This window comes from Rana temporaria, chromosome 3 (genome assembly GCF_905171775.1).
Source record: "Rana temporaria chromosome 3, aRanTem1.1, whole genome shotgun sequence".
In the NCBI taxonomy this organism is placed as follows: domain Eukaryota; kingdom Metazoa; phylum Chordata; class Amphibia; order Anura; family Ranidae; genus Rana; species Rana temporaria.
This window is the reverse complement of record NC_053491.1, coordinates 400,025,007-400,038,247: the sequence shown is the minus strand read 5'-3', so window position 1 is coordinate 400,038,247 and position 13,241 is coordinate 400,025,007. Positions and strand designations below refer to the sequence as shown.

Genomic DNA, 13,241 nt, shown 5'->3' with positions numbered 1-13,241 from the left:
TACTGCATAAACATGACTAATGGTGGTACTATAAATAATTTATATAAGAACCCTTACCGGACTGTCTAACCACAATTTACATCTTTTCTATGTCATGAGACTTAGGTCATGGGACATGTTACTCAACACAACTCTGAAAAGAGGAACAAACTGATCGACAAGACTTTCACGTAAGACAGTCCGATCTGGAAACCAACTGGACACTTCCATATGGTGGTATGGATGAACAGCACTTACATCAGTTGTGTTGGTGAAAGTCCCTGCCACTATATAAATGGGTTTAAAATGGACACAGGACCCTCAAAGAGTCAGTTTGACAAGTGCGAGCAGATCTGTTGTGAACAGAGAAACATGTGTCTTAAGTTTTCTCTGGATTTGGCAAGTCCTGATTGGGGCTGGATGCTTAAAGGCTCCAAAGAGCGTTGGGTGGGATGAAGTCTTCTGTCCTGTTTCCAGGCTTTGCGAATTGCCAGCAGCCTGTGTGCGTGCACAGGTGTTCGATACAAGGTAGATGTGAGCATAGCTCAAGGCAGATGGAGTTGGGGCAGTTGCAGCCAGAGACAGGCTGTGTGTGAAGATAGCAGTGTGCTCCACCCAAGAGGGGTGACCTGCTTGGGAGATGTGACCCTATGTTGGGGGAACATCTTGCCCAAAGGGCTGGGAGACTCAGCACAGCTACAAAGGTCCAGTGAGGCTGGAAAAGCTAAGGAGACTAGCGAGTCCACAGAGGGGGCTGGAGGAAGTCCTGTGTTCCCGAGAAGTGGAAGAACCCATAGTGCTGGGAGAACCCTCTCTAGCGAAGCCAGGAGTGGAGCCTGAGCAATAGGGTACTGCAAGTGCAGACTAAGCGAGTCTGAGGAGCCCAAGGTCGCGGAGACAGGAGTGTGCAGCAGTGCTGCTGACTGAAGAGCCAGCTTGCTCTGCATTTTTTGTTAAGAGAAGTATGGGGTTTGGGTTTTTCCACATTCATATATACCTAGCTGAGTCGAGTGTCAGTCCAGGCATGTGACCATATGGTCTTGATCCTTTCCAAGCCTGGACTGGCTCGATGGCGTCAGCCGACAGTGGGCTTCAGCCTGTCTGCTAAAATTTGATCCCTGGGAGTGCAAAAGGAACTGTACTCATGTGATCCACAGGAGAAGTACAGCAAACAAGCTTTGGCTATACTTCTCCTTTAAAGTGGTTGTAAACCCTTACAGACCACTTGGCCCTACAGGTAAGCCTAGATTAAGACTTACCTGTAGGTGCAAGAAATATCTCCTTAACCTACACGGTTAAGGAGATATTTGCAGAAAAGACTGCACCGATGTCTACGGCGCATGCACGCCATAGACAACGGCGCAGGCGCAATGAGCATGCTGTTAATGAATGGGACCGAGCCATCCCTGACGGCTCCCATGCACGGAAGTGACGTCATCGCTGCTCCAGCCAGTTACAGCACCGGAGCAGTGATACTCAGTCACTGGGTATCATGGCGGCGGCGGAGGAGGGGAACAAGGGTCGCTGCGGGGGCTTCGATCTCAGGTAAGTGATTTATAATGAGCTAGTAGCTCATTATGCCTTTCTCCTGCAGGGTTTTTTTGTTTGTTTTTTAGGAAAAAGTTTCAGAGGGTTTACTTCCTCTTTAATACTGTTTTGCATGAAGTTGAAACCCCTGCCTGGGCATGTTGATGAACTTTGTTTTTTTTTATAAAAGTGGTCTACCAGACCCTTAAATATAGTCGGAGGTTGACTCACTGTACAAACGCATAGCCTATGAGAGTCAATAACCCCCATATCAGTGTTACCTCTAGCACAGTTTCTATCAGTTTCATTGTACTAGGGTAGCAATAGCAACCTTAGTTTAAATGTCATAATATACCATTGAAGCATGACTGGGATCTGATTGACACACATCTCTGCCTCTTTCACATTGATGAAATGTTTTACCCTCCCACACCACCTTAAAAGCCATATTCATACAGTGATGGATGCAGAAGAGCATCTGACAAAGTGCACCGTACAGGCAATGTTCTACCCAAGGCTGGACCACTCTCCCTATGGTCACACCATAGAAGACAACAATCAGCTATTATCTGAATGATCCACAGAAAGTTTCCAACGCTGATTTGCAATGCCCACTCCCCAACCACAATGATTGAGCCACTTGGCGCGCACATTTAGAGCAAAAAAATGCAGGTTGTTTAGCAGAGGTCACAAGCACCTGCAAAATGGCCATTTACACCCAGTATAAATGGGTCTTTATGGTTTGGATCCATCTCCGGGGGTGCCAGTACATAGAAAATAAACAACACAGGATGAGCTGGGGCGAAGAGGAGAAATGCTGGACTTTACCCACAAGGACCTGGAGCTAAATCAAAGGATTCTCAAAGGCACTATTGTAGGTTATTATTCAGTTACATTTCTGGCAGATCTTTAACGTTCAGCTTCCCCAGCCTCCAAAGCTGCTCTTAAACTACTGTAAGGAGGACTAGCTCCATCTAGGTACCCACGAGGCGAAGCTTCTACATTGCATCTAAGTCTAAACCACTGCTGGAGTCTGTTGCAGGTAGAGGCACCAACAGGTTTGTCACTGCCAGCACAGCCAATAAGTATTTGTAGATCTTGTCCCCAACCACGCAATCCAAGGAGCAGCGTCTGGCCGCAGCTGGAGAGACCTGATCCTGGCAAATTCATCCAACTGGTCCTAGCTACTTCTGGCTGTCAATCAGCATGATGGGAGCTTCAATACAGGGTATGGGTGCTCTAAGGGTTTGTTCAAAGTGGGTTTTTCATTTTTTTTTTGGATTCATATTGTCAATCTAAATTACTGCTTAATAAGTAGCATTCAAGTAGCTGTGCTGCCTCTTTTCTTACGTTTTCGTATAAGTGTGTACATTATATATATATAAAAACACATACACATCTACAATCAAAAATAGGTAAAATACTAAAACACATATACATCTACATACAAAAATAGATAACATTCATTTTCGCACGCTCTTTATAGACCGATCAGCCATAACATTATGACCACCCACCTAATATTGAGTATGGTCCCCTTCTACTAAAACAGCCCTGACCAATTGAGGCATGGACACCAAAGTAACATCCACATGAATGGCAGGACTCAAGGTTTCCAAGCAGCACATTGCCCAAAGCATCACCCTGCTTCTGCCGACCTGCCTTCTTATACCGCATCCTGGTGCCATCTCTTCCCCAGGTAAGGCACCCGGTCATGCACATGATGTAAAAGAAAGATGTGATTTATCAGACCAGGCCAGCTTCTTCCATTGCTCTGTAGTCCAGTTCTGACGTTCATGTGACCATTGTAGAAGCTTTTGGCTGTGGACATGGGTCACCATGGGCTTCAGAATCCCATACACTACAAACTACGATGCCCATTTTTCTCTGCTTTCACCACATCAACTTCATGAACAACATGTTCACTTGCTGCCTAATATATCCCACCGATTTTCACATGCCATTGTAACAAGATATTCCCTTTACCTGTCAGTGGTCATAATGTTATGGCTGATCGGTACGTATATTTTATATATATATACACACACACACACACACATACATACACACACACACACACACACACACATATACACACACATACATAACAATCTCTTTCTTCCCCCCTACATCTCCCTCTTTCACTTAAACTTTCTAACTCTCCATTTCTCTCGCAACCACCATCTGTCTCCTTCTCTATACATACAAACACATGTACTCTGTAAAACTTAAAAAAAAAAAAATCATAACGTGATGACAACGCTACACTGTAAGCTTTCACAACATTGCGACAAGACCAGCGGTTCATGATATGCAGAGGAAACTTAACAGTCCGTGAAAATGTACAAATAAAATGGGCACATAAGACAAAGCCATTATTAACTGAAAGTAAGATAAAAATCACAAACACAACAAATTAACAAATTAATGATACATATCAGAGCCGTACATAAAAAAAAAACAAAAAAAAAACTGTACAGTCACAGAAAAGCAAACAAAAATCTAAAGGGCACAATTATCCATTCCGGTGTGTCTTCATTCTTCAGCTCTCTCCCATAAAAAGCCTCCAGACATCAACTCCTGTACCTGCTGAACTCAGAACAAAGACTGAAGAAGAGAGCGCCGCACAACATGTGTCATTGTCACCACACCAAAAATTAAACCATATTATATAAAATGCTGGTCTACTTCAGGGAAGAAGGCAATACTGAGGAAAGGTTTAGCCTGTGATCAGTACTCTCTAGGAGCTGCACACATGGCCTCTTACCTGGAATAGAGTTCTCAGCTCAGGAGCAGCACATGTGACTCCGGTGAGGATCGCTCCCTGTCTGATATCCCTTCCAGCATGTCTGTGTCATTATACAATAGCATAGAAAGCTTACTTAACAAAACATGCCGGAACACTATGCTGCATTGCATAAGAAACTGAAGAGTCCTGGTTGAGTAACGTCACTGCAGTCGGCAGACAGCCCCACCTAATGGAAATATTACCTAACTACACAATCTGTAAAAATCCATCCAACAAAAGGACTTTATATAGAAATGGCTGTGTTGGCCAAAATATACATAACCAATCAGGAAACTCTTGTTAGAAAAGCATTGTTTGCTATGAGTAACACTCTTCTATGTGGATGCTTTTGCGAATAAATCATGACACAGGGAACAAGAGGAAACATAAAACAAACAAAAAAATCGACATATATTTGAAAGTGTCTGGCTAGTAGACAAGTCTTGTACTGTGTTAGCCATTCAGATTCAGAATACTTTATTAAACCCAAAAGGGAAAAATTACTTAAAAATGCAACTACATTCAACAAGACATAAAAATCACAACAAGGCACAACAATACAATTACCAATAACAGCAATTAATACCGCATAAAACTAAATATAATAAATGTGCTGTAATCAACCATATCATCCTAATAAAGTACTACATAGAATAAATAACACCAATTAAAAAAATAACAGAAATTCCAACTACCAACATGCAGATCGACACCACTTTCTCTAACATTACCCTAAAATCGTTACGCATAGTTAACCTAATACCAACATAATATAAAACTACATAAAAATCTGGATCATAACCATAAACCAGATTAAATCCTCACATCCAACATTCATAGAGAACAACACGTAAGTTTTAGCTTTAAAGTGATACTAAAGGATATCATTTTTATAAATAAAAAAGAGGCTATAATTACCTACTCTGTGCGATATTACTACACAGGTCCCTTACCATCCTTTTCTGCTAGTCCCCTGTCCATGCTGTCTGCTCCTCCTCCGGGTGCATTCTTTAGCAAGCCGGGTGCCAAGGAGGCATGCATGCTCCTGAGCTGGGCTTTGTGTGTGTCCATAGACACTCATTGCGCTGGTAAGCTACAACTCCACACAGTAGTGTGACTGACAGCAGCAGGAGCCTATGGCCCTGCTGCCCTTAGTTTCTCTGGTGAATGCAGGAAGTGAGGAGAGTGGTGCTGCAGTCAAGACGGTGCTGGAGTGGTGACAGCAGCCAGGTAAGTGTCTAGGGATGGGGGTGGGTAGGACAGGTAGTGGGCCACTTTTTTACCTTAATGCAGAGAATGCATTAAGGTAAAAAAGCTTTAGAACCACTATAAGGGATACCCTTTATTGGCCAACTTAAAGCAGAACTTCACCTTAAAAATGGACGTTCCGTTTTATGCCCTCCTTTCAGGTGATTCGACTGGAAATTTACCCGCCCATGGCCCCCTGGGCCAAAACACAGGTCGGCTATATGTCCATTCACAAAGCACAGCAAAAAATTGTCACCAGCACACCATGGATCTCCAGAGTGGGTCCAAAGTTTTAATCAGCGATCACATTGTTACAGCAGATTGCAACATTTCGTAGCCACGCAGGATCACTTCATCAGGCATGTGACGTCACATGCCTGATGAAGGGATCCTGTGTGGCTACGAAATGTTGCAATCTGCTGTAACAATGTGATCACTGATTAAAACCTTGGACCCACTCTGGAGATCTTCGGTGTGCTGGTGACAATTTTTTGCTTTGACTTGACACGGTTCCATCTATTGGTTGCTACAGCACCCACTTAGATGCACAGCCATTCCTACAGGAATGTGTGTGATGGGATTGGTGCGCTTCATTTACAAAGCACAGCAAGACATGCTGGTGACTTGTCGGTATTGTTCCTCTATCGAGGTGGTTTCTGTAAGGTCTGCGCAGGCGCAATCCTTGCCGACGGAAATCTCCGAACCTCGGCCGGCATCCAGGCTCATTCCTTAACATCCCAGTGGATTGGAGGATGTTAAAAAAAGAGCCAGGAGGCTGAGCGAGTGTAGCGAGCCGTCCGAGCGAAGCGAAGACGTGAGGCCGACTGGCCACTTACCTCAAATTCCACGTCGCCCTGGAGGTTCAGTGATTTCCGTCGGCAAGGATTGCACCTGCGCAGTCCTTACAGGAACCATATCGTCGGATCACCGGCATCAGGGACCCAAAATCTGGCAAAAAACTGGGACACCTCTAGATCTAGACAGGTAACATTTCATAATCAATACTACAGAAAATATACATGCGATATTAGGCTACAAATCAGTATATTTCTGATGAGCCATAGTGACGGTTACATAGAATTACAATCTACAATTTGAATTTTACACACATGGCCACTCATCCAAACCCCAAAGTCGCACCAGGTAGAAGAACAGCTACAGAGCAGTCCTTGCATTAAATATTGTTCAGTGCCATTATGCAACATAAAATCCACACCTAGACTCATAAAAAAAACATAAAATACCAAAGACTATGGCCCAGATTCACAGACACTGGCGCATATTTATGCCGCCGTAGCGTATGTCCTTTACGCAACGCCGATGCAGTGCAGAGAGGCAAGCATGGAATTCAGGAAGCCAGTGCTCCCAAAGCTGCGTCGGCGTGGCGTAGATTTCGAAGGCGCAGACCGGCGTAGGTGGAAGTGGGTGTGACCCCATGCAAATGATGGTCCGGGCGTGGTGCAATGTTTTACGCCCGGCGTATCATGAACGGTGAATGCGCCGTGACGCGGACGTATACCCCTATGCGCATGCTCACAACTACGCCGGCGCAACTTCCTAAGATACGCCAGGCCCACCGGCTTACGCCGAGCACATAAATATGCCGAGCCATACACCTGTCCAGCGCAAAAGTACACCAGATTTCTTGTCTTCCCCCCGGAGCACAGTACTTTTGCCGGGCCATGTCAGATGCTGAGGTGGACAGGGAGAGGAGGAAGAAAAATTTCTCATCGGAAGAGAGGGCGATCCTGACCTCAGCAATAGCCCAGTATGATGTGTACCTCCATGGCGCACAGAGTGCCAGGACCAGCAAGGCAAGGAAGAATGATATCTACCAGAAGATCACCCTGGAGATCAATGCTCTTGGACATGAGACCAGGACCTCCAAAGACATTACTAAAAAAATAAATGACCTGAGACGGCGGGTCAGGGAGTAGTTGGCCAAGGTGAGGAGGCACCTCAGGGGCACGGGAGGCAGACCAGCTTCTTCTCTGAAGTTGACAGCTGAGGAGGAGGTGATAGTAAGCTGTCTGGAGCAGGAGCAGGTGGAGGGCCTGGAGGGCTTTGACTCCAGTGATCAGGACTTGAGGACAGGGAAGTGTGTTTTATCCCCCATCCGGTGTGTAGCATGTGAGGGGGTGGAAGGGAATATGTGACAAGTGTGTGGGTCCACCAACATGTGAATGCTTTGTGTCATCCACAGATGTGCTGGAGGGAGCTGGGCCGTCGTCTGCCGGTGTCCGACCCACGCCATCCCCTGAACATCTGCCTCAGCCTGACCCCCTGGGAAGCGAAGATCCATCGGTGGAGGGGAGTGCCCACACCTCTGCTCTAGAGGTAGTTGAGGAGGAGACGGTTGATCTTGAGGAATGCCTCTATTTTGATGAGGCTTCCATTTTCCCCGGACCCTCAGAGACCTCCACGCCCATCAGGGCTACCCCCTCCAGGGCTTTTCTGTCCATATGGACTCAACCGGCTATTTCCCCTAGGAAGGCTCTGGCCAAGACTAGGGGTTTAGCCGGTTCCCTCCAAGAAGGGCTTGAGAGGGAGCAGGCAAGGCAGACGCGCCACATGGCTGATATTGCCGGCGACCTGCATAAACTGGCTGACCGCCTGGCCTCTTTTGCTGGGTCCTCGGACATGCAGCAGTGCCTCAGCCAGCAGGCTGGCCATACCCAGGCCATAACGGACTGCCTGCATGACATTAATGCCAACTGTGCAGCCATGGCCACAAGTCTCTGTGACCAAAGTCTGACCCTGGATGCCATGCATCAGCATATGTCAGAAGGGGCTCCCTCGTCATCTGGGGACGTGCAGGCCACCCAGGACCGGCCCACTGCGGCAATTGTGGAGCTGCGGCCACATCATCTGGGATCCTGGCAGAGGTGAAGAGCCTGGGGGAGGCTGTGCAGGCCAACACTGCTGCCATCCAGGCAGAAGGTCGGCAGAACAGGCGCCTCCAGCAGCAGACCAACGCTCGCCCAGCTGCGGATGCAGGCGGATACTAACACTGTTCTCACCCGCATTGCCGTTGCGTTGGAGGGCATGCAGGCTACATCTGCCATCAGAGCCAGGAGTGACAGACCAGGGGATGAACCTCCTCCTTATGCCCCACCCGAGGCTCCCCCCAGACAATTGAGGAGCCGTACCCGTGGCACCAGGCCTGGTCCACGAGAGGGAAAATTACTGTTCTGTTTTTTTTTTGCTCTGAGTATGAGCTTTATTTTTTGTTTTTGTTGGATGTGCACAGAAGTATGTGCCGTCCTCCGGTAAGGGCATGATCCCTATTTTATTTTTTGTCACTGCACACAGTGAGGAGTGCAGAAGTGGTGCCCGGACACCCGTTTGCAGGGGCAGGGTTTGCCCAATGCTGCTACAGTGTGACTGGTGTGTGAGTGTGTGTATGACATTCCTGCCAGCAAGGCCCGTCACCTTGGATCGTCAGGGAGAGGTTATCCCCACGACCGTGTGAATGTGGTATGAATGGACAGCAACATCATTGGGGCCTTGGCGTGGCGTTGCTGCTCCCAAGTCCTGCACGGTGGACTTGGGCTAAACCAATGTGAGGTGGTGTGTGTGAGCTAGGGACCACAGTGGTGTACATGCGTGCATTGTCCGTGTGCCATGATGAATGTGTGTGTTTAACGTGCAAAGATACGTTCCACGAGGCAACTCCTGACTGCTGTTCCTCAGCAGACGGGTAGCCTCGGGCAGGGGGGGGGGGGGGGGACTGTCTGGTTCGGGGGTCAGGTCATCACATATGTCAATCTCCAGGCCCTTTCTCATGGTGTAGTTGTGCAGCACGCAACATGCACCGATGATCTGGCACACAAAGTTTGGGGAATACAACAGGGTCCCCCCGGACTTATCCAGGCATCGGAAACGGGACTTCAGGATGCCAAATGTGCGCTCCACCACTGCACGGGTGCGTATGTGTGCAGCATTGTATCTTCTCTCTCCTCTGGTTTGGGGATTCCGGTATGGAGTCAGGAGATGGGGCCCAAGTGCATATGCCGAGTCACCTGGAAGGGAAAAGACAGGAGGATGTTAGTCGTGCATGTGCCCCTCGTGATGTCTGCATCATGGGGTCGGACAGTCATGCCTGACACCCATGTCACTCACCAACCAGCCAGCTGTCCCTGTACATGTTATGTTAGAATTCCGTTGGGATGTTGCTTTGACGGTATATGTAGCTGTCGTGGCTGGCCCCTGGGTGTTTGGCACGGATGTGACATATGAGGCATTGGCAATTGGCTATCACCTGTACGTTGATGGAATGCCACTACTTACGATTACGGTATATGTGCTCTGTGGCACGGGGGGGCCGTAGTGCCACATGTGTGCAATCAATGGCCCCCACGGTGCGGAGGAATCCGGCAATTCTGTAGAAATCCTGCATTGCCTTCTGCCACAGATGCTCATGGGTGGGTTTGATGATGTGGTGGGACATGCATGTGAGGATTGCGGGGACAACCTGGTGCACGCATTGTGACATCCCAGACACGACTCCACTTGTATGTTGGAAAGATCCACTGGCGAGGAAATGGAGTGTTGCCAGTACCTTGACCAGGGGCTGCACTGCATGTGAGCGTTCTGTCTGGCTGGTGATTTCATCATGCAGGGCTGTGGCTAATTCCAGGATGGCATCAGGGCTGAATCTGAAGATGCGGTACACCTCCGATTCCCCCATGCCAAAGACGTTCATGCGCTTTCCGTATATCCTCTCCCGTGCCCTCCTCCGTGCCTGTGGACGCAGTAGTGCTATGACCATCGCTGCCCCTGGCATGTTGGCATACAGATGTGTTGTCCTGCAAGTGTGGTTGCTCAGCTCGTCCTTAACGGTGATGCTGCAGCTGCTCTCCAGCTGACCTGTGCACGTCTGGTGCTGAGTTACACCTCCTTTATGGGGAATAACTTTAGGACGGACGTACAACTTACGCGCACCGTGCATAGCCTGCGCCGGGCGCATGTACGTTTGTGAATCGCCGTATCTCCCTCATTTGCATATTTGAATACAAAATCAATGGGAGCGCCACATGCGTCCAGCGTAAATATGCGCCCACGCTACGCCGGCGTAGACAAGTTACGTAGGTGGGATGAAGCCTGTTTTTAGGCGTATCTTAGTTTGTGGGTCAGGCGCATAGATACGACGGCGCATATTTGCACTTACGAGGCGTATCTGGAGATACGTCGGGGCAAGTGCTTTGTGAATCCGGGCCTATATACCAATAGTTACACATTACATAAAATTACCCTTTGCTGTGTCTGTCCCAGACAGTTCTACAAAACACCACAAGATCAAGCAGATTACACAATATTATATTTGTTCTAGACAAGAATTTGGATTTCATTACAGCTTGAATAAATACATTAAAAAGGAAAAAAAAACGTTGAATGGCAGGCATTTATTCAAGTCCTGTTACATAAATATTTAACAAAACCACATGAGAATCCGGTTTATTAAAAATAAGTGTGTGCATGTAATTAAGGGGGATCTGTGCAGAATATTTTTTTTTTTATTATTATTGTAAGTTTATCAAAATTTTTAATTTAATAGAATGTTAAGCATTTTGTGTTTTTCAGTGTTTGAGCATAACCAAAGCTTTTGGGGCATTAACTTTTAGTTAACACCCGCAGCAGATCACATGAACACGGTGCGTTTTGCTATGAGAGTGGTGGGATTTGATGTGGAAAACACAGCGATTCTTATTCGTTACCCCCATCATATTATTGTGAACCGAGCCGGACTCTCAGTGAATGTTGAAAACCGGACAAATAGAGAGGGTGAATTTCCATAATGAGGGCGCAGACAGCAATAACGAAGAAATATCACAAAGAAATCTTTATGGCCAAAAAAAATCACTTCTCCAACATCATCGCTAATGCCCTAAACCGCCCTAAACCGCCCCCGCAAACTCTTCAAGCTGGTTTCGCAGACAATGAATCCAACTTGTTTAGAGGCCCCCAATTCTGATTCACAAGAGTTTTGCAACGAATTATCGGATTATTTCATTAATAAAATTGAAAAAATCCATGAAAGTATTCAGCAAAATGGAATTGGCACTAACCCTTCCCCAAATCCCAAACCAAATACCCACATAAACCCGCCACAACCACCAAAATTCACTCTAAAACCCATCTCCATCAATGCCACTAAAAACATCATACTGGCACCAGCTATCACGCAGCTCATAAACCAATCATTCAAGGAGGGCATGGTGCCCACCTTGCTGAAACAACGTACAATAAAACCAATCTTAAAAAACCCACCTTGACCCCAAAGACCCAAACAACCGGAGACCCATAACAGGTCTAAATGTTTTCTCCAAGGTAATGGAGAAAGAAGTTGTACAACAGCTGCAACTGCATTTAGACACCCACAAATTACTCGACACGTTTCAATCAGGTTTCCGGCCGGGGCACGATACAGAAACGGTGCTGCTCAAAATATGGGATGGCGTTCTAGAGGCCGCAGATGAAGGAGAATCTTGTCTCCTGATCCTGCTGGACCTAAGCGCGGCTTTTGACACTGTAGACCACGGACTACTGCTAGCTAGGCTAGCTGAAGTGGACAAAATTGCAGAAGGTGATTTACCTTGGTTCTCCTCCTTCTTGGAAAACCGATCACAAACAGTGAAACTGGGACCTTTCACTTCTGAAAAACGTACGGTATCATGTGGAGTCCCTTAGGGATCTCCCTTGTCACCCGTATTGTTCAATATCTATCTCCGCCCCCTCTTTGAAATCATCAGGAACCAGAAGCTACTTTACCACTCCTATGCAGATGACATGCAACTGTATTTTTGCATCTACAACAAAAAAGGATCATTCTCTTGGACTAGAGAAATCCCTCTCTCTAATAGATAGCTGGATGACATCCAGTTATCTTAAAATCAATGGTTCAAAAACAGAACTGCTCCTGTTTCACGCAAACCGAAAAAAATCACCCCACGCCAACTTGGACCCCCCGCACTTTCTGGGTAAAACTATCACCCCTAGCACCAAAGTCAAAAGTCATTTTCGACTCCTACATGACAATGGATGCACAAATAGGGTCAGTAGTCAGCGGATCCCATCATCTGCTGCGCCTACTACGCCGACTCACCCCCTTTATCCCGAAAGAGGACATTGCAGTTGTGGTGGGAACAATCATCAATTCCAGACTAGACTACGCAAATGCCCTCTATCTAGGACTCCCCAAATACCAAATCACTCGTCTGCAAGTCGTTCAAAACGCGGCCGCTCAATTAGTGTCTGGAAAAAAAAACATGGGAATCAATCTCACCTTCGCTGAGATCCCTTCATTGGTTGCCAGTAAGAGACAGAATCACTTTCAAGGCGCTCTGCCTAACGCATAAGTGTATTCACGAAATTGCCCCCCAATATCTATGCAAAAAAATAAAAGCCCATAACCCAAATCGCATTCTGCGATCCACAAATCAAAACCTACTCCAAATACCCAAAGCCAGATACAAGTCTAAAGGAGATCGAAGATTTGCAGTCCAAGGACCTCGGCTGTGGAATGCGCTACCAACTACCATCCCACTGGAATCGGACCACTTGACCTTCAGGAGAAAGATTAAAACCCATTTCTTCTGAGGTCAGGGGGTTTCCTTACCCATGGAATGGAAACAGCGCCCAGAGGCGATTCAGTTCGCATGTGTTGCGCTTTACAAGTTTTTCACTCACTCACTTAATA

General features: G+C 46.9%; 1 protein-coding gene across 3 annotated transcripts in view; it reads right to left on the bottom strand.

Moving 5' to 3' along the window:
- The window catches only part of SLC23A2 (solute carrier family 23 member 2), a 258,087-nt gene that overhangs the window by 166,211 nt on the left and 78,635 nt on the right, over positions 1-13,241 (bottom strand). The window contains exon 1 of one of the 3 annotated variants that reach the window (XM_040345916.1): positions 4,274-4,432. The exons of 1 other annotated variant lie outside the window; for it this stretch is intronic. The gene's annotated coding sequence lies outside the window, so the exon portion shown is untranslated. Of the gene's footprint in view, positions 1-4,273; positions 4,433-13,241 lie in introns of those variants that run through there. One more of the 3 variants, XM_040345914.1, reaches the window with a different exon arrangement.